Raw genomic sequence first — 21,497 nt, forward strand, 5'->3', positions numbered from 1 at the left:
TATGTGATCAAAAATATTTACTTTAGGGATATACAAATAAAAAACTTCTATAAATTAGTTGTGATAAATACTTATGAAGATGAGGCAACAGGATTATGAATTAGAGACTATCCGTAGAGATATATATAGTTCAGTGGTAAAATGCCTGCTAACATTAGTGACGCACTGGTTCTAGTCACTAGCGTTACAACAACACCCGCCACAAAAGATAGATATCAACTCATACTCATAATATATATGCACGCACACACACACACACACACACACACACACACACACACACACTTAATTTTATTTTTTGTTTCTGAGTGCTTTGCCTGTGTACCACATGTATGCAATGCCTGTGGAAGCCAGAAGACGGCATCGGATCCCCCGAAACTATAGTTACAGATAGTTGTTAGCTACCATATGGGTGCTGGAAACTGAACTCTGATCCTTTGGAAGGGCAGCCAATGCTCTTAACAGCTACTGGCTCATTGCTCCATTAGCTATTATTTTAAAAGCATAAGATAATAAATGTTGGTAAAGATGTGGAAAAACTGGAATTCTTCTCTACTGAGAATGCAAAAGAGTACAGATATTATAGAAACAGTATTGTGGATCCTCAAAAAAACTAAACACAGAACCCATAACTTATGTTTGGGTATTTCCTTGGGTATGTGTATACTCATGCTCACAGCAGAATTGTCCACAGTGTTCTGAGGGTGAAAGCTGACTACCCACCATAGGTTAATGGATATATGGCCAGTGGACTCATCAGCCTCACAGAGGAAGGAAATTCTGGTACCTGAAGAGTGTTCTGTGTGGAACCAGCCAGGTCCAAGGGACAAATGTGGCATCGCCACACTCCTGTGAGGTATCTAGGGTAGACACAGGAGTCACAAGGCAGGACTGCTAGGGACTGAGGAAGAATGGGAGCTGTGTTCAGGAAATACAACGTTGTTTTGAGAGCGGATGGCAGCAGTGGTTGCATAACAATGGGAATGTACTTAATGCTACAGAACTGTATACTCAAAAGTGGCTACAACAAGCTGGAAAGTGATGGTGTGTGTCTTTAATTCCAGCACTCAGGAGCCAGAAGCAGGTGGAGCTCTGTGAGTTCAAGACCAGCCTGATCTACATGGAAAAACCCTGTCTTGAAAAAAAAAATCAAAACACAAAGAAAAAGACAGCTAGAATGGCAACTTCTGTCGCACACACAGAAAACAACTTTAAAATAATCATCTAAATGGGGCAGTGGTGGCACACACATTTAGTCCCAGCATTCAGCAGGCAGAGGCAAGTGGATCTCTGAGTTTGAGGCCAGCCTGGTTTATAGAGCAAGTTCCAGGACAGCCAGGGTTATACAGAAAACCCTGTCTCAAAAAAGCAAAACAAAACAAACAAACAAACAAAAATATCATCCATGGGCTGGAGAAAGGGTTCAGTGGTTAAGAGCATATGGTTCTTTGAACTAGAATGGTCCCCATAGGCTTATATATTCAAATGCTTAATCACCAGGGTGGCACCAATTGAGAAGAAGCAGAAGGATTAGGATGTATGATCTTGTTGGAGGAAGAGTGTCACGGGAGTGTGCTTTTAGGTTTCAAAAGCCCATGCCAGTCAGGATCTCTCTCTTGGCCTGTGGATCAGAATGAAGATCTTTGCTACTGCTCCAGCAATATGTGACCCACCATGCTCTACACCACTGATAACAGACTAAACCTCTGAGGCTGTAAGCCAGCCCCAGTTAAATGCTTTTTTCAGTAAGAGTTGCCTTGGTCACGGTGTCTCTGCACAGTAACAACAGTGATGAAGACAGAGCATTTGCTATTCTTCCAGAGGACCCAAGTTTGGCTCCCAATACCCAGGTCAGAAAACTCACAACTCCCACTTCAGGAAATCCCACACCCTTTTATGCTCCCCTACCCCCGCCGTGGGCATTTACACTCAGATACATATACTCATACATACACCACACACACACACACACACACACACACACACACACACACACACACACACACACACACACACACTTTAAATCACCCAGAAAGGAAGGAAAAGTACAGTTAGATAAGAGGACTCACTGGTTGGAGAGAACAGAGATGTGAAGACCACTGGGGTCTGTTGACAGGGAACATAAGACTGGAAGAAACGGGCTCAGGATCAGAACTAGACCCTGGGTCACTGGAGGTCTCCTCTCTCTGGGCTGTGAGCCCCATGATGACAAGAACTACATCTTTTTCACCTTTTCCTAATGAAAGATCAGGAATTAAACAGACTCCCTGGTAGACAGACAGACGGAGAGGTAGGCCATGGCTAGGTAGTAAAGGTAGTGAATTTCCAAGATGGCCAGCTTCCCACCCTCCCGACTTGACATAAAAACCTGAGCTTTTATGTCTCACTTACAGGCCCCCTGTTGATAGACTGGCTCGACAAGTTCAAGGCCACATCAGGACACGTCACACAGGTCAGAGTCCCATCAGGACATGTTAGGCAACAGTTGCAGACCAATCAACCATCCTATTTGTCTTCAAACTGACAAACCCCAAAGTAGGGAAGGAAAACCCCTCAGAAGCTTTAAACAAAACAAAACAAAACAAAACAAAACAAAAACCAAAAATCCACCATCCCTCAAGAAGAGACTGGATTTTGGCTTTCTGAGTCCCTCCTCTGCTTTGCAGAGGTCTCTTCTTTGTGTACTGCATGTCTGTTTCCTCACCGACAGTAAGCACCTTCCTTTAAATGCTAATTCTGCTTATGGTGCTTGACATTTCTCGGCTGCTACCTGCTGCATGTCAGATTTGTCCTGCTTCTTAGTTTTCTGGCAGAGAAAACAAACATAGTGAAGACGCCTGGACTGTACCATTTCCAGACCCCTAGAGCCTGTAACATCACCACATCACTTGGGAGCTGTGCAGCACAATTATGTCTGGTGAAGGCCTAGGTAAGCTAGGAGTCCTCAGCACTGTTTAAACACATGACCTTCTTTTTTTCGGAGCTGGGGACCGAACCCAGGGCCTTGCACTTGCTAGGCAAGCGCTCTACCACTGAGCTAAATCCCCAACCCAACACATGAGCTTCTGAGGAGTATTTAGAACACACATACCTAGGTATTCTGATCTGATTAAAGGAGGTTCTCAGCCACTATCCTGGGAAGCCTGGTGGTAACAGAGATGTGTTAAGACAAGGTTAAGACTGTACCTTGTATGGTAGACTACACCCTCTGCTCATGCTCTATAGATGGGCAGTGAGAGGCAGACCAGGCACTTTGAGCTCAGTCTTACTGCCCTGTATGCAGAGTCTGTCACTGTGTGGTAAGGAATATACACATCTTCCTTGGAAGCTCCTTGGCACTAGGGTACAGGTATCAACCACCTGGACTGTCAATGTGGGCGTCTTAGTCATCTCTTTCTCCTTAGCTTCCAAAATAGTATGGGACACGTCCCAGGCTCTTGTCAATCTTGGCATTTGGACCAAACGGCTTTGCTTGGCCTTCAAGCTGTAGAAGAGCTGCACTGAAGCCTGCAGCCTGGTCAAAGGGCACTTTGTGAACCTTCTCCTGCCTCTGTTATCTTCCTTCTAAGGAACAGGCATAGACAGGGGCTGTACAGAAGGATAGCCCATAAAGCAGGACTAAGAAATGAAAGTTTGTCCTCTTGACTCTTCAATGGAAATGGAATTTCTACTGTGAACATTCAGAAAGGACGTCAGGAAGCTGAAGCAGTAGGCGACAATGGCTGTGTGGAACACCTGCGTTGCAGGGGCTACTCCTCCCTACTGAGAGAAATCCAGAAACTTCAGTGCATGTTATTGACCCGTTACCCAATGAGCTTTCTACCCATCAAACCCCATTCTCTTCTTTCTCTGGCTTGGCCTGAAGTACCCTGAATTCTTTGTTCTGATAACTCTGGGCTACTACCCACACTTGCTGACTGGGGAGATCATTTGGCTGTTTTCTTCCCTAGACTCACCAAAAGAATGTCGCTGAATGCAAAATGCTAAACCAGTGCTCTTTTGCCTTCTAGTGCTGGCGCCTCTGAAGTCTGTATATTTAGCATCCAAGTGTAGAATGGCAGCCAAGAAACCAACCCACTGAGAGCTCCTCTCAGCAGGCTGCCTTAGGACTGATGCACGGGAGGGCTGGGCAGGCAGGAAAACCATGCTCCAGAGAGTATGAGTACTTCTTGAGGGGTTTCTGACCCAACACCAGGCCCAACCCCAGGCTGGAGGTAGTCTTTTCTGAATGAAGCAAATGCTATGGCAACAATATTAGGGTGGTGTGGTAGGATGGATATCTGGTTGCTTTATTCTACTTATTCTAGCTCCTGGCCATTACATAGCCTCAGGAAGTTCAAGGCTTTGCAACCATGGTCACTGCTGTATTAGTCTTTATCCATCCCAGCTCATGGCTGGCAGGAAGGATTTGCCTATTGCCTATTGCTTCCTGGAGCACTGTGCTTCTACCATTACAGCAAGTTTTTTTTTAGGACTTGACAATTTACGTGCCAAAAGAAATGAACTTTGCTCTCCTCTAGCCTGGAGGCCAGACTAAATAAGGGAGGCCACATTGAGTGACCTTAATCAATCAGACACAACTTTGTTCCCATCTGATGGAAATCCTTTTATGAAGAGAAAAATAAGAATTGATTGAGCTGCTCTGAGAGCCTTGATTCCTCCTCTGGCTTCAGCAGGTGTGGCTTTCCAATGAATCCGGAATAAAGAAGTACTCTTCTAGGTTGGTTCCTTATAACCAAAATGAGTATCATTTAGCTGGAAAACTCAAAACCCCAGTAATTGAAATAAACGTGCTGACCCTAAGAATAAGTTGCCATGCCTTTGAACCCCTTGCTGGTACTATTAGAGGAAGGAAGGGGCAAATACACGGTTAACAGATTCTGCTGCTAAACCAAACTTAGAAATAACGTTTCATTGATTTAGTATTTCCTCTATAAAGCCTCCCACGTCTGTGTCCCTGGTGGCTTTACGAAAGGGCAGCCCAAGTTCTGTGAAGCACTGAAACGCCCTGCCGAGGTGGCCTCTCGCCTGCCTGGTCTGCCTTGAAAGGTCAGAACGTGCTCACAGTCAGGCCCCCTTGCTTCAAGATGAGCCTCCTGCTGAGACAGCTGCTGGAGCAAAGCCACAGATGAGTCTCTTCTGTGTGTGACGGAGTGAGGTACTGAGACACCTCTTCTGGGAAAGGACACCTTCAAGGAAGGGGTGTTCAGAGTCAGCCAGTGTGGCAGGAAGAGCAGAGACTGGACAGTCAGATTATTTCATGGTGAGACTTTGTGAACTGATCTTACATGTCTCTGAGGAGCCCTGGGCTGCAGACTACTCTGCTGGCCCAGACTTGCACGGGGACTGAGGCCTCTACCTCTTCAGAGCTTCAGGCCTCACTATCTTCTCTCCTAGCTCAATGACGGGGGCCTTGTACCGTTCTTTCTGGTGCCATCTCTGTCTTTATCAGCTGGCTACTCACCAGCTACCTTCACAATGCTCTGAATTCCCTGATAGCCCCAAAGCTGCTGGTATCTGGCCTTGAACTGTCTTTCTCACATCCATGACATGGGTAGAGCAGGGCAGACAGGGCACCACAGCCATGTGGCTCTTAATCTTACTGATGCTAAAGTTCTTTTTCATCCACTCCTCATCTTACATACAAGGATCCAACACTGCCCGCCTCTATGCCGGCCACACTTGTGCCTTCTATGGACCCTGATTAAGATTACCTCAAGCTCCTATGTGGTTCTGCACTCATCAGAAGGGCAGAGTCCCACTATTTGTAAATGACTGCTTTGTCATTCACAAGGGTCTATCAATACCACGCATGATGTAAAAAGAGGGTGAAAAGATGGAGAGATTCTCTTTGGAAAAAAAGTAATTAATAACTAAAACAATTGCTCTTGGTAGCCCAAAGAATGCAGCTGTGCAAATGTTTCGGGAACGAACTGCATATCCTTGAAATGTGCTTCTACTGCTTGTCAGCACAGCTTTGATTTCGATGTGCGAATGCTAATGCTAGGTAAAAAAACAAGTGTCACTATGTAAGAAGTAAGAACATGTCTCACTTAAACAGAAGCCATTTGTCTATCATTTGAGTACTAGTATATGTCTTCGTTAGGTTGCTATTGTGACAAAACACAGTGTCCAAAGCACCTTGGGGAGGAAAAGGTTTATTTCAGCTGACATCTTCCAGGCCACACTCTATCACCGAGAGAAGTCAGGGCAGGAACCCAAGGCAGAAATCTGGGGGAAGGAAGGAATGCAGAAACCACGAAAGAACACTGGTTATAAGCTTGCTGCCCATGGCTTGCTCAGTCTGCTTTCTTATAGATAGGCTGCCTGTCCAGGGGGTGGAACCATTCACAGTGAACTGGCAGGCCCCCATCAATCCTAGTCAAGAAGATGTCTGATCCTTTGGGTTCCTTCCCCTCAGATGATTCCAGTTTGTGTCGATGTATGGATTATAGGAAACTTTTACGTAAAAGGTGGTCGATGGACCCTCTCTTATAAACTAAGGTGTAATGGGGCAGCTTCAGAATCTGTCTTAGATGAAAACCTCCACATCCAAAATTGGGTTTTGTTACCAGATGGGACAACATAGAGTAAATATCCAGGCCTTTGAAGCAGAACTGAGATCAATTGTGTAATCCTGGCCTAGTGAATGTGAAGGAGAAGCTTGTGTTTAGATTTTCGTTTCCCTGGTGACTGTGGCTGAGCATGTGTTCATGTAAACACAGTCACCAGACATCTGTGCGTCTTCTTTTGAGACCTCTCTTCTAACATTCTTTGCCCATTTTTTAAATTGGGCAGTTTGGGTTTTTTCTGTGGTTCAGTTTTGGAGTCTCTTTACATATTCTAAATATTAATTCATTAGCTGATATATTCCTTGCAAATATTTCCTCAAATTTTGTAGGTTGGCTCTTCATTCTCTCAAAAATATTCTTTAACACATAAAAGGGGTTGTCTTTATCTTTTGAGAGAAGAGCTCACTGTACAACACAGGTTGGCCTAGAACTCAGGACCCCCCAATTCCTATTTGAGTGCTAGGATTATATAACGGCACGCCACCACACTCAACCAAACAAGCTTTCATTTCCATAAAGTCACGTTTATTTTTTTCTTTTGTTGTTTTTATTTTTTGGTGTCACACCCAAGAAATTGTTAAATCAATATGATTTTTCTCCTGTTTTCTTCTAAGACTTACAGTTTAGGCATTTTTGCTTAGGAATTTGATCAATCTGGAGTTAATTTCTGTGTATAAGATAAAGGCCCAACTTTATTATTATGGGTGTGTATTTATTTTCCCAACACCACTAGTAAAAACCACGACTCTTCCTCCACTAACGGATTTTGGCACCTTGTTGAAAACATATTGAGCATATATGAGAGACTTGTTCCCGGGCTCCCTGCTTTACTCTGCTATTGACATATATGTCACCTTTAGGTCAGAACTATGCTGTTTTGATTATCTGGTTTCCTAGAAACCAGGAAGTAAGTATTTTCCAACTTTGTTCTTTTCCTGCGTGTGATGGCTATTTGCAAGTTCCCTCAGAGTTCATGAGAATTCTACATCAGGTTTTTTGTTTTTTAACTTTAAAAAAAACTGTGAGTGTCATTCTGATAGCTTTCCCTACATCTATAGATCATTTTGGGAAGCATTAATATATTTTTTAAATTTAATTTTTTGAAAGAGCTGAAGGAGCTTGCAACCCCATAAAAACAACAATGCCAACCAACCAGAGCTTCCAAGGGACTAAACCACTACTCAAAGATTATACATGGACTGACCTAGGGCTCCAACTGCATATGTAGCAGAGAATAGCCTTGTTGGGGCACCAGGGGAAGGGGAAGCCCTTGGTCCTGCCAAGGTTGGACCCCCAGTGCAGGGGAGTATGGGGGGCAGCAATGGGGATGTATAGGGGGAATATCCATAGGCGGGAGCGGGAGGGGAGGAGATGGAGGCTTATGGACAGGAAACCAGGAAGGAGAATAACATTTGAATTGTAAGTAAAGAAATATATCTAATAAAAAAATTTTTAATTTTTATGGCATTGGTATTTTGCCTACATGTATGTCTGTGCCAGAATGTCAGATACTCTGGAACTGGATTTATAGACAGTTGTGAGCTGTCTGCCATGTAGTTGCTGGGAATTGAACCTAGGTCCTCTGGGAGAGCAGCCAGTGCCCTTAACCACTGAGCAATCTCTTTAGATCCCGCCCCCCAAGCATTAATATCTTTTTTTTAATATTTTATTTATTTAATGTATATGAGTACATTGTAGCTGTCTTGAGATACACCAGAATCTGTTACAGATGGTTGTGAGCCACCATGTGGTTGCTGGGAATTGAACCCAGGACCTCTGAAAGAGCAGTCAGTGCTCTTAGCCGCTGAGCCATCTCTCCAGCCCAAGCATTAATATCTTAATAACTTCCCTTCCATTTAATAAAAATTGTCTGTCCATTCACTTGTCTTTAATTTCTTTCAGCAGTGTGTGTCTATGTTTATGTATACATTGCTGGTTTGTTTGTTTGGGATTCTAAGACAGTCTTGATGTGCTGCCCAGGCATATCCAGGCAATTCCACAAAGAGCTCCCTTAGGAGGAAGAAGCCCCTGAACTTGGCTTGGTTCATCTTTAAGGTAAAGGAACAGCAATGACACAGTTTTTCTTATGAATCTAAATATTTAAACTCCTAAAGTGTTTAGAACCAGCTAGGAAAAAGAATTGTACTTCCTGCCCCCCGAAGTGGGCAGGAGGTGGGGAGGTGCAGTGCTGCTGTTGTCCCCATAGTAGCCTCTTGTCCACAGAGCTACTTGTCCACAAGTAAGTGAGATGCGCACTCACTCCTTTAAATAGAAAAACAAGTGGGTTCAGTCCCCAGCTCCGAAAAAAAGAAAAAAAATAGAAAAACAAAAAAAGGGAATGAAAATCACTGCTTATAAAGTGCACAACCTTCAACTCCAGCATCCTCTCTTAGCCTCTTGAATATTTGTACAAACAACCGTACCTGGTTTCTTGCAGCAATATTCTGTAGTTCACAGTATACAACCCCTAAGCCCTCCACAAGGCAGCATTGCAGGGCTAGCATTCCTGCAGCGGGACAGGAGGTAGAACTTCAGAGCTAGTCTTGGGTATTCATCATGACAGAGACAAGAGAAACTAGGACTCAACAAGATGGCAAGAGGGTCTCCTGAGCTCTATATGCACAGTGTGACATCTGCATGCCCATGTACACACACACACACACACACACACACACACACACACACACACACACTTGTCTTATTCTTTATTGACAAAAACACTAATGTTCAAATAAATCATATATCAAAAACTCTATTTATAAGAAATAGCCCCCAAGGGGTTGGGGATTTAGCTCAGTGGTAGAGCGCTTGCCTAGCAAACGCAAGGCCCTAGGTTCAGTCCCCAGCTCCGAAAAAAAGAAAAAGAAAAAGAAAAAAAGAAATAGCCCCCAAGAATATTGAAGCTGCTATTGGAGGGAGGGAAAATATTTAGCACTGTACTTTTCTTAAGTATGTGTAACAGAGGGCTGACACGATGACTCATTGAGTAAAGGTGCTTGGTACCAAACTTGAAGACCTAATTTGATCCACAGGCCCCACATGTTAAGAAAGAACAGACTCCTACAAGTTATCCTCTGCCCTACCCCACAAATAAATACATGTAATAAAATAAATTTTAAAAATATGCGATAGAATATAAATCCAATTTACTAGCTATGAACCTTCTCTGCTGAGGTATTTTCAAATGACCAATCAAGCACTCCTTGGTTAAAAACCCACGTGTAGGGGCTGGGGATTTAGCTCAGTGGTTGAGTGCTTGCCTAGGAAGCACAAGGCCCTGGGTTCGGTCCCCAGCTCCGAAAAAAAGAACCAAAAAACAAAAAAAAAACAAAAAACAAAAAACCCACGTGTAGAACCCCCACTGCTGGAAAAATTCCATTCTCCACCAAGAAAAGAATTTGAAGGCTGGGCTGCAGCTCTTCACAATTCATCTTTCTCCAACTGTCAACTACCACAGTAACCTCCTGTCTCTGTCACCCCTGGGCTTTATGACAGAGAGGACAGGCAAGGCCCCATCTCCCATGGATGCTATGGGCCACTCTGAAGGATGGGCCCCTTGGAAACCCATTAACGCTGTGCTCACAAAAAGACCCTTTGAGAAGAACAGATTTGTCTTTTGTGCTTTGATGGCTGCCATGGCAGGGTTTCTGGTCCTTCAACATTTATGAACCTAGCATTTACCACTCTCTTTCCTATTGGATGTCTTGTTTCCTTCTCTTCCTTGACTGGGCTGGTTATCATTTCCAGTTCTCTGTTGACTAGAAGTAGTAAGAATGCCCCTTTGCCTACACAGTCCTAACAACGTACAACTGCACCATGAGCACAAGCACTCAGAAGGCTCAGCGCAGCTCCAGTCCACAGAATAGCAGAGTCTCTGCTAGAGCGGGAAGCGCAGCTACATGAGGATCAGGGCTCCCCTCTGACCTAGGGCCTTGCTCCAGCCCTGCCATGATAGAGCCATACCTCACTGGATGCCTTCTCCTTTTTTTTTTTTTTTTTTCCTGGAGCTGGGGACCGAACCCAGGGCCTTGCACTTGCTAGGCAAGCGCTCACCACTGAGCTAAATCCCCAACCCCACTGGATGCCTTCTCATGGGCCACAGAACCTCAAGGGACAGCCATGGAGTGTTCTAGGCAATTCTGTGTTCTGAGGAGTTTTACCATTTTTAGCAGCTCATGAGCCAAAAGTACATTTTTGCCCCCTACCTAGACTTGAAGTTGAGTGTCTTTAAGTGGCTGACCTTGCTGGACAGGGTGGCGCATACCTATAATCCTTGCACTGGAAGGCTGAGGCAGGAGGATTACAAGTTCAAGATCAGCTTGGGCTACACAGAGAGCCTGTTTCACATTCTCATCCTATCCCCTCTGCTGCATAAAAAAGAAGCTGGCCTTGTATTGCCAGGGCCCTTGAAAGTGAAGTGTTGATTGCAAGTTCTGCAGAGGCCCCAAGTGGTAGGCCCCAGGTTGGCAGGTGGTAGGTAGACTTCAGGGCATATAAAATGCACTTCATTTGTACATCACAGATTTCTGCTGTCTTGGTCCTTCGGGTAACTGGGGTACCCCAGGGTACCAGGCCTTTCCTACATTTGTAAGATACAGTAACAACAGCTTTCTTTCACATAGTTGAAGGGAAACTAAATACTATTGAGAAAACACCTGCTGGAGCCTCCCCTCCCGAAGAACTACTCCTCCACAGCCATACTAGGAGTTACTTGTTATCTGAAGGCTCTCCCTGCCAGCACAGGTCCCTCCAGACCTCTTTGAGCACTCATGTATCACCACTGCCACCTACAGGAAAACAGTTCACCAGATTCAAGCACCCAGGAGCTCCCAAATGCCTTTCATATATCTGGGTTTCTGAGCCTGAAGGTTCATGATGGACGACATAAAGAACTTCCTTAGCAGGAAGAAGCTTCAAAACTTGGCTTGTTTCAGCTTTAGGGTGAGGGAGCAACAACAGCACATTTTTTAATGAATCTAAATGTTTAAACCCTTAGGGGATTTAGAACCGGCTAGTGAAGAGGTGTACTTCATCATGGCTCTTGGAAGGGGGCAGGAGGCAGGCGAGGTAGTGCAGTTCTGTTGCTCTCCCCTGTAGCCCCTTAGCCCTCAAAGCTACTGATCTAAATCTTCAAGGGACTCACACTCATCTCTTCAAATAGAAAAATAGAACAGAGGATGACATTTGCTGCTTAGCAAGCACACAACCTGGGCCACAGGGATGGAACCTGGAGCCTGACCAGGCTGAACAACGGTCTGACCACTGTGTGCACCTCAGCTCCTATCAGCTTCCCACACACATCAGGTCCTTCGCCCTTCCCCTCCTTTCCAGTCAGGTGTGCAGTTTCTAACAATTGAAGAAAGCCTAAGAAGTCACCAGTCCCTTGATGCAGGGCAGGAGGTCAGAGCTTCCGGTAACCACATGACCCCCATCCTCCGGCTGGACCTGGTCTTGTAACCTAACCTGTTCTCAAACAAAGAACAGCAGGGACAAAGGAGCAGACTGCCTGGAGCACAGAAGCAGACCGCCTATAGCAGCCTTCCTGACTGCCGTGAGGGTTCCAAGACCATGGTGAGACCGGCAGAAGGGCGTGCAGACTGACCTTGTCCTAACTTCCTTCTTTATTAAGAACCTTTCTGTTTTGAGGCAATTTTAGATTTACTGAGAAGCTGTACCAACAGTCCTGAGTCCCCATCTCAGTTTCCTCCCACGTTAGCATGTTATATAACCAGTGTGCATCTGTCAAAACTTAAACATGGAACACAGTGTAGTACTATTAGCTAAACTCCAGACACTACTCACAGCCTTTGCTCTGTATTTTTTCTTCAGTCCAACTCAGAACACAATACTCCAGTTAGTTCTCACCCCTTTAACACTGTTCTGTGTTCTTTAAAATCTGACAAACCCACAAACTCACCAACTTGCTTTCCTGCCTGGAGAGTTCCACCCTGCAGGCTGCTGTGTGTGAGCCAGGATTCCACAGGGCCTCATTAGGGCATCACATCCACCCCTACCCCAAACAAAGAAGCCCTTCAGGCCAGCCCAACAACAGAGAAAATAGGAGCTTGTTAGCCACACAGGCCCAAGGCTGCTGACCCAAGTTCTTTTTTAACTGGAATTCCCTTAAGGGGAATCCACAGATTTAAAATGCATGTGGGGTCTGTTCTCCGGGTGCGGAGTCACCAGTCTGATGTATTCCTTTCTTTGTACTCAATGGAATACGCATTTGTGGAGTAAATGGGTACAGAAAGGAGCTAGGGAGGGCTGGGATGCAAACATACTGAGGCCATCATCACCGCCACCAGCTGCCACCAGAAAGGACCCCTGAAGAAGCCAGCAGGCCAGAAGGCTGATGACTTGTCCTAGCCAAACAGGCTGCTCTCTCCTGTTGACTGAGAAAATAAGTCTTCTGGGACCCAGTGCTCAGGTAGAGCTCTGGATGAAGCCTAGTAGACACATGGGAATGGGGGACATCCCACTGTGGGTCATATGTTAGGCTGTGACAGGAGTATCGAGACAAGACAGAGCCTTTGCCTCAGGGAGTTTAGCCAGATCACAGACCTACAAGCGAGAGCTAGGACACCAGGGACAAATGTTAGCATGGGACATACATTTAGCCTGACAGTCCAAAAGATGAAGTGATTAGCGATGATGATAGAGGGAGAGGAGGTACAAACAGAAGAGCAGGAACTCGGAGGATGAGGGGGAGGGAGGAGTGGGGGCAGTGGGAGGGAGGAGTGGGGGCAGGAGAGGGGCAGAGCTGTTAGCAGAAAAGTGAAGGCCAACTTGTAAGAGTCCTCTCACTTTCTGCAATCTGGGGCTTTTCAAATAGGAGTGCCTGTGACAAATCACTCTGGGAACAGCTTGGGGGCTGTACTAAAATACAGACTGTGAGCAGGAAGTGTTGTTACTGGAGTTAGGGTCAGAGCTGGGCCTCAGTAGCTCTATCAAGCAAGGCTCATCTAGGGACCCTCAATAGGCCAACTGCAGAGATAAATACTAGGGAAAAACAGAGAGAGGAGATTTATTCCACGTGGCCACATTTGCAAGAGGAACCATGAGGAGTCCAGTGCTGCCCCTCAAGCCCATCTGCACAGTCCTAACATGAGTTAGGGTCAAATAGAGAGCAGAAGGTATGCCTAGCTAAGCAGTCCTTACCAAGCTACCAAGGTGTGAGCTTGCCCAAGGTTTATTTTCTGCAGAGTGGTCTGACAAGTTATCAGAGCTGTGTGAAATCTCTGCCTGAGTGCCAAGTTCTTCTCCTAACTGTCAAAGGAGGCCTTTCCTTTCTCCAGCTTGACATTCCTGATAGTCAAAGGGGCAGGGGTACAAATGCCTCCTGACAATACTTTTGTTCTTTCAGAGCAGGTACAGAAGCAAGGACAGGTCATCATAACTGCTTAATGAAGTAAGCACCAGGGCAGCACCCTGGTGGAAACTTGGTTTCTAATCTGATAGACATGGAAGCAGCAGGGAACATTTCATACACTCACTAACTCAGTTTAATCGTTGAAAGGTGGGCATGACAGAAAAACCTCCTCAGAGTACACTAAGGGAACTGGTGATACAAACATGAAACAAGGAATATGGTAGGGCAAAAAAATAATAATAAATAATATTAATAAACAGGGTGAACCACATGTGGAGAGAGAGAGAGAGAGAGAGAGAGAGAGAGAGAGAGAGAGAGAAAGAGCGCGCTGGGGATTCACACACAAGCCAGTCAAGCACACTACCATTGAGTCTTTACCCCAAACACTCCACCCTATGTAAACATATAACCTTTTGGGCTATTAGAGATGCTATGAATACAAGCTGATGGGGGGGAATCAAAGTCAAGGCACTGAGAGTCTTACATGAGTGCCTGGCGACTGAGCTCCTATGAACCACACGTTATGTGTATTTAGGGACTGGATTTGAGGAAAGATGAACTCAAGAGAAAAAGGCCTTGATGTCCACGGCTTTCAGTACAGCCTCCAGTGGAAAAGCACAGTAGCTGCCCAGACTCCCACCTAGGGAGCAGGCAAAGAAGCCTTAACTGTGCTCTGCTGGCCAGGGACCAACAACTCTACGAGGGAGCCAGGGACCACAAGCATCACCATGAACGAAACTGAAAAGGAAGATTTACTTTCTGCTTCAAAGACCCATTATGAAATTCTGAGCCAGGAGAAGCCTTCCAGAAGTTACTGGGGCTCATGCCTGGTGTGCTCACATGTGGCAAAGTGCTTTAACTAACTCCTACAAAGGGCTGTTCTTCAGATCTGGGTGCAGAAAAGCTCTTGCTGCTACCACAGCATCTGCAGTACTCAAAGGCACCTGTGGCGTCATCAGAAGCACCCACTCGGGTGAGACTCAGACAGTAGCCCAAATGCTGTTCATTCACAGGCCTCATCTACAGGGCAAGATGTCAATAATAAAAGACATCCGAGTCAAAACAGTGAAATTAAACATGTACCTTGAATAGAATACTGCCCACTTCTGGGAAGGCCATAGTGAATCATGTCATGTTTTGTCAAGGTAACATGCATTTCATAACTCTGGAAAAATAATCTGGCAACACGTATCAAGGGATATCCCAGAAAAGGAGGGGAGTTTTTTTTAAAAATTAATACATAAAAATATTTCTGAGGTCATAAAAGGCTCTTATTCTTTGACCTAATAATCTCTTTAAGACTCAAAGTGGAAACAAATACACCAAAGAAAAAGCAATGCGCAATTCTGCAGTCCTATTTGTAATAGTGCACCCAAGGGAAATGAAGGCATTGTCTATACATAAACTCGCTCATCAGTGTTCAGGGTGGCTAATTTTATGTCATTTTTTTTTTCCGGAGCTGGGGACCGAACCCAGGACCTTGCGCTTCCTAGGCAAGCGCTCTACCACTGAGCTAAATCCCCAACCCCATTTTATGTCATCTTAACACAGGCTAGAATCATCTGAGAGACGAAAACCCACGTGAGAGAAGCTTCCATATGATACTGCTGTAGAGCATGTTCTTAATTAGTGATTGACGGGGGAGGGCCCAGCCCCTTGTGGGTGGGGCCATCCCTAGGCAGGTGATCCTGGGTTCCTTAAGAAAACAGGGTGAGGAAGCCATGGGAAGCAAGCCAGTAAACAGCACCCCTCCATGACTTGTACATCAGCTCCTGCTTCTAGGTTCCTGCCCTGCTTGAATTCCTGCCCTGACATCCTTTGATTATGAGCACTGATGTGGGAAGTACACATTCTAAATAAACTCCTTCTTTCCCCCATCTTGCTTTGGGTCACAGCACAGGCAGAACAGAGACAACTATGGTACATCCATGCAGAAGAACCTCATTCAGCACTAAAAAGGCATGGAAGCCAGGTATGACGGTGCACACCTGCAATCCTGGCCCTCAGAGGTCAGCATGGGAAGATTAAGAGCTTCAGACCATCCTGGGCTGCATAGTGAGACTCTGCCCCCAAAAGGAATAGCATTCTGATTTGTGCTACAACATGCAGAACCTTGAGAAAACTGTGCTAAGTGAAATGAACCAGTCACAAAGAGACAAATATTGTGTGAATGCAATTATGAGGAGTAGAAAGGGTTGTCGGACACAGAGGCACAGGAAATGCTTGTTACCAGGACCCTGGAGTAGATGGAAGAGACAGTAAATTCAGAAAGATGAAGGAATTATAAAGCCATATGGTGGTAGTAGTTGCTCAAGAATATACATTTCCTTAATGCCACAAAAATGGCTAAAATGGGGTTCAGAAGTTAAGATCACTTTTGCTCTGGTAGAGGACTCAGATTCGGTTCCCAGTACCCACAGCAGAGGGTTCACCACCACTTACTGCCCTAGTTCCAAGGGCCGTTAGCTTCAGTTCCTCTTCTGGCCCCCACAAGCACTTTTATCCTCGTGGGTGCTAGGATTAAAGGCATGTGTCACTACACACAGCTTCAGTTTGATTTTGTAATCACAGGTAGAGAGCAGTCAACAGTTGCCTAGGACTCTGGGCTGGGAAGAGCTGGGAGTGGGTGCCAAGGGCTGAGGAATGACGGAGATGTCCTCACTGGCCACGATAATGACTGCACAGCTCAGGGGTAACAGAAACTCACTCAATTGCAGACTGTAAGCAAGTGAATAAGAATTATATTTTAATATAAAGCTATTGAAAAGAACAAAAACTACTAGGAACATATTTAAAGTATTATTTAAAATTCTCAAAATTCCTCAGACGACCTTGGTCTGGTTCCCAGCACCCATATTGGGTGATTCACAACCATGTGCAGCTCCAGGTCCAGGGACTCCAACTCCCTCTTCTGGCCTCTGTGGGCACTGCACTCATGTAGTTCACATACTCAAGCATACACAAAACCACATAAAATAATAAATATATTTTTAAAAACTTCTCCAACGGGGCTGGGGATTTAGCTCAGTGGTAGAGCGCTTACCTAGGAAGTGCAAGGCCCTGGGTTCGGTCCCCAGCTCCGAAAAAAAGAACCAAAAAAAAAAAAAAAAAAACTTCTCCAACAGAAAACTGATGGTTCTGTAAATTATGTATGGGGCCTCAGTTGGATACTACACAGACATTGTAAGAGAGAAATATTATGTAATAATGTAAAGAAACACAGTCTAAACCAATTTTTAAAAGGACATATATGGAAAATGTCTGTCTAGTACTATTGGGGGATGAGGGGTACATATTTGGTAGTGACCTAGGGCTTCATGTGAAAAATACTCATTTAATTTTACTATCAGAAATAGCAAGGCAGATGAAGGAGCAAAAACCTAATTTATACCAATTATTTAGAATGGTGGTAGCAGTACCTTCTTACATTTGTGATAGTCCTAAAAGTTGAACTATTTTATTGATTTTTATGCATTGAAAGAATATAAATTCCTTGAAGAAAAAAGAAGAAGAACAAAGAAAAAACAGCAAGGCACAGACAGGCTCTAGGCTGAACTGAGCACAAGCAGTTTTTTTTTTTTGTTGTTTTTTTTTTTTGTTTGTTTCTTTTTTTCGGAGCTGGGGACCGAACCCAGGGCCTTGCGCTTCCTAGGTAAGCGCTCTACCACTGAGCTAAATCCCCAGCCCGAGCACAAGCAGTTTTACTGAATGCATTGACTCTTCTCTAAGGAGAGCTGCAACCCTAGTCTCTCAAAGGCACAGCATCCTGACCAGCCTCCCTGCTAACACTACTAGTCCCAGAGGAGGCCACCTAGGACCCTGGCTAATTACTAGTTAATCCAAGAGGCCCAAACTGAGAGTCAGTCTGAGATGGCAAATACAACAGGGTTGTGAATCATTTAGGAAGCTGTTCCTATCCATCGTCACTAAAAAGAAAAAATCAGAAATATCAACATAGAACAAATAGGAGAGATGATAATGTGACCACCTTAAAACATTAAGAGACTCCATGCACTTCCTTGTACAATATGCAGAGCTAGTAGACTTAATCCCACACAGGTTGTGAAACTTACTGAGGCCAGCATGACTTTAAACAGTAGTTCTAACTGGGTCACCTTGAACAATACAGAACAAAGCTTGCCAAGGGAAACATGCAAACAGAATGACCAAATACAGTAGGGAGTAGGCATTTTCCTAGCTTTTTGGAGTTTTTACTGTAGAAAAAGAAATCTAATGTCATGTAGCTTTCCTCAGTGCCAGAAATGACAGCATGACGCTGCTTGCTTTAATGGGGGTGAGCTCAAGGGGAGAGCCTGACACTGTGTTACCCCACACACACTGTCAGTTCAAGCTCAAACGTGAGAAGGGTGGTACAGCCAAGTTTCCCATGAGAGTAAAGAGCTGTACCCCTCCCACCTCTTCCTCCTCCTCTTTTTCCTGTTCCTCCTCCTCCTCCCCTTCCTCTTCCTCCCTTCTACTCCTTTGGAGGCTAGGCCCTACAGGCAGACAGATCCTTTCTTGATAAAAACATTCCCAACCACTAACTGACAAGTCATGCAAAACTTCCCTGGAGAATACGCTGGAACAAAAAGCAATTTGGCCTCATAAGAGTGACCAAAGAAACACTGGGAAACCGTCACCTTTCATTTGGATGACCAGGTATTCCCACTTAGGAATCTATTATAATAGACTGGAGATACAGCTTAGTGGGGATGAGGACCCTGGTTCCATTTTTAATACCACAGAAAATGAAGAGTCAGGACTAATTTATTTTTTGTGTGATAATAATCATAAACTAATTATTATTGAGGCTCAATGATTAATACGTGGAATTGTTATAAACATCATTTCCCTTTTGTGTGTTTGGAAGCCCCGACATAGAATCCTAAGGAAGAGAGGAAGAAAGCAGAGAGAGGAAGAGCCGTGCATCATTGAGGAAAAACTCTGCTTTTCCCAACAAATGAGAGGATGGCTATGCAATGAGGGTACATCAACAAGGCAAAAATGCTATGTAGCTTTTTAAAATGATAAATACTTTGGCCTAGTTGCTAAGTGGAAATCAGCAGTGGAATGCTAAGCAGAAAGGCAGCAGCAGGAAATATTATGTGCATACTAATAACAAGGTAAAAATGCATGCTTCCATAATGGAAAGGCTCACAAGAGACTGCAGAAGCCACATCCTCCCTTTAACACTCAGCTCAGTGGCCTCCTATTAGTGAGGGAGGCCACCCCCGCATGTGCACTTGCTGAATTAATTGTGCCCCTCTGGGATCCCTATGATGGGCTTGCTTACTCTCTACGGCTTAAATAATGTCTTCCCATAGACCTGCCTTCCCTGATAGACAGTGAATTCTACCTGCACACAGCAGGTATTCAGTGATGTCTGACCAAAAGAGTAGAACATAAATAGCTACTGTCTGAAATGTCTCAGGGAATTTTTCCTTCAGAGGTACTCAGACCCACAGGAACCATTCAGGAAAAGCATTCCTTGGTGGCAATCAGTGAACAATGCTTCCAGTTCTGATTCACAAAGTGCTGCCGGCACTTGTGGGCTTGGGAAGCCACTAAGACAACAAAAAGCCGGGCAGACTTCCCGTCCAGAATAGCTGGGCCAATGGAGAAAAATCTCGTTTTGCAAGCAAATGAGTCTCACTGCTATGACTCCTAATACTTGCTCCCCAAGGACAACTGGAGAACAGGACTTTCCTCAGCTGACACGGGTGAAAAGTAAGGGCCAAAGGGCAGCCAGGACCACAGCTCCTCTTAGCTCTGTGCAGGGAGGGCGCAGATGGCATTGGAGCTTTAGGGGCTTCTGTGGGCAACAGTAGGGACAATCCAGGGCTTTCCAGTGGTTTATAGCCTAGTTCTTAGCTATCCAAATCCCTTTTGCTTACAGGAGCTTTGAGCAACAGGCTTGGGGAAAGGGCTGATAGATATTTTAGAATGCCAGAAATAAATTCTGATAGTCACTGTTCAGAGCAGTAGTGTGTGGGGCAGTGGACTGTGCCACCAGACAGAAAGCCTGGTAAGGTCAAGCAGATTCAGAAACCCTGGCAATTCTCATAATTGAGAACTGGTAGGCATTTAAATCTACTCCCCACCAGGTTCCAGTCCTGGAACATGTGATAATGACACTGCACAGAGAGGACTGTAACAATCAGTCACATAGGGACAACACCTGAAGTCCTTTCACATGCAGATGGGGCATCCCTAACATCTCAGACCAAGCCAATAGAAAGTATCTGCCTTTAGAACCCCACCCCACCCCAAATGTTTATAAGGCCCTATCCACAAGGACTAGGGTGCATGAGTTATGTCATCAAACGTTGTCTGAGAGTGCCTTCTTATTGAGATCTCACCCTCCAAGGAAGAGAATTCTTTCCTGAAGCTCTCCTCTGGATCTCAGTCTGGCCCAACCAAGCCACTTCCTGCTCTGTGGTCCCAACCTTTGCCTCTCGACACTGCTGTATCCCGACAACACCTGACTGCCATCAACTCCAGGACAGGGGCAGCCATGGAGGATGCTCAGCAGCCTTTCTTACTCTGGCTTCCCCTCAGAGAGCTGCAACTCTTTCTCCACTCTGGCTGGGCCAGAGGTCCTCAGATCCCAAGGACAGGGCTCGGTATGCAGACCCACAATTTGTTTAACTCTTCTTAAAGAGAATCTGGTAGAATTTTCCAGAAAAGCTCTCTCACACACTTCTACACATCTTCTCAACAGGTTCTCAACACCCAATCCAAACTGTGGCCACTAACACGAATGTTAAAAACAATATGGATACCCACAAACAGCAAGACAGCGGCCAGGCACAAGGTAAAGTTTTTACCTTGATGTGCAGCATCTCTCTGCACATCATCTGAGGAAAGCTCAGTCGTGTGCATCTGTGAAGACCCTCAGCACAGACAGCTGCCCAGACTCCACTCCTGTAAGTCAGCAGGCAGGAGGGCCGGTCTCACCTGGAGGCTCTGATCTGAGCCCATGCTGCTCTTCTCAAGGCCCTAACAGACAAGGATGTTACATGCTACCCATCAGTCAGTCATTCTGCTAAGCTACCCTCGGTGCACCAGACCTGCGAATACACAAGCTTTATTTAGCTCATTTTCCGAATAACTCCCACCCCAAATTGGTTGAGGTGGTGCTAGGGAACCACCAAATCAAGGACTTACAAGAGTGATCAAAAGAGAATCCAGGCATATATAGTAACACAACTTCAAATGTGGCAGGGGGAAGAGAAGCACAGGAGCACCCCCCGTCAACATATACCCACCATACCCTTCCGACAATACTCAAAGAAAGGCTCGTGGGGGCCTGGACCAATTGATTCTATCTCTTGTCCGAGACAACATACCCTTCTCCGTGCTTCTCTTGCAAGGAGAGCCTCAATGTGCCAGGAAAATGTTCTGAGGCAAGTGTTGCTGCCTCGCTGTCCTGGTACCACATTTCTTGCTTCTCTCTGTGATGGCATATGGATGTATCTTACTGCCAAAAAAGGGACCTGCGTTGTTTTTAAATAATCATTTACTACCAATGAAAATAAAGATGACCATAAGCCTGG

General features: G+C 45.2%; 1 protein-coding gene across 9 annotated transcripts in view; it reads right to left on the minus strand.

Annotated features, from left to right (window-relative positions):
* Positions 1 to 21,497, minus strand: part of Tom1l2 (target of myb1 like 2 membrane trafficking protein) — a 122,123-nt gene that overhangs the window by 55,072 nt on the left and 45,554 nt on the right. For 2 of the 9 annotated variants that reach the window (XM_087572889.1, XM_087572886.1), the window contains exon 1: positions 12,490 to 12,538. The gene's annotated coding sequence lies outside the window, so the exon portion shown is untranslated. 9 annotated transcript variants of the gene reach the window in all.

This window comes from Rattus norvegicus, chromosome 10, assembly GCF_021556685.1.
Source record: "Rattus norvegicus strain SHRSP/BbbUtx chromosome 10, alternate assembly SHRSP_T2T, whole genome shotgun sequence".
NCBI classification, from domain to species: domain Eukaryota; kingdom Metazoa; phylum Chordata; class Mammalia; order Rodentia; family Muridae; genus Rattus; species Rattus norvegicus.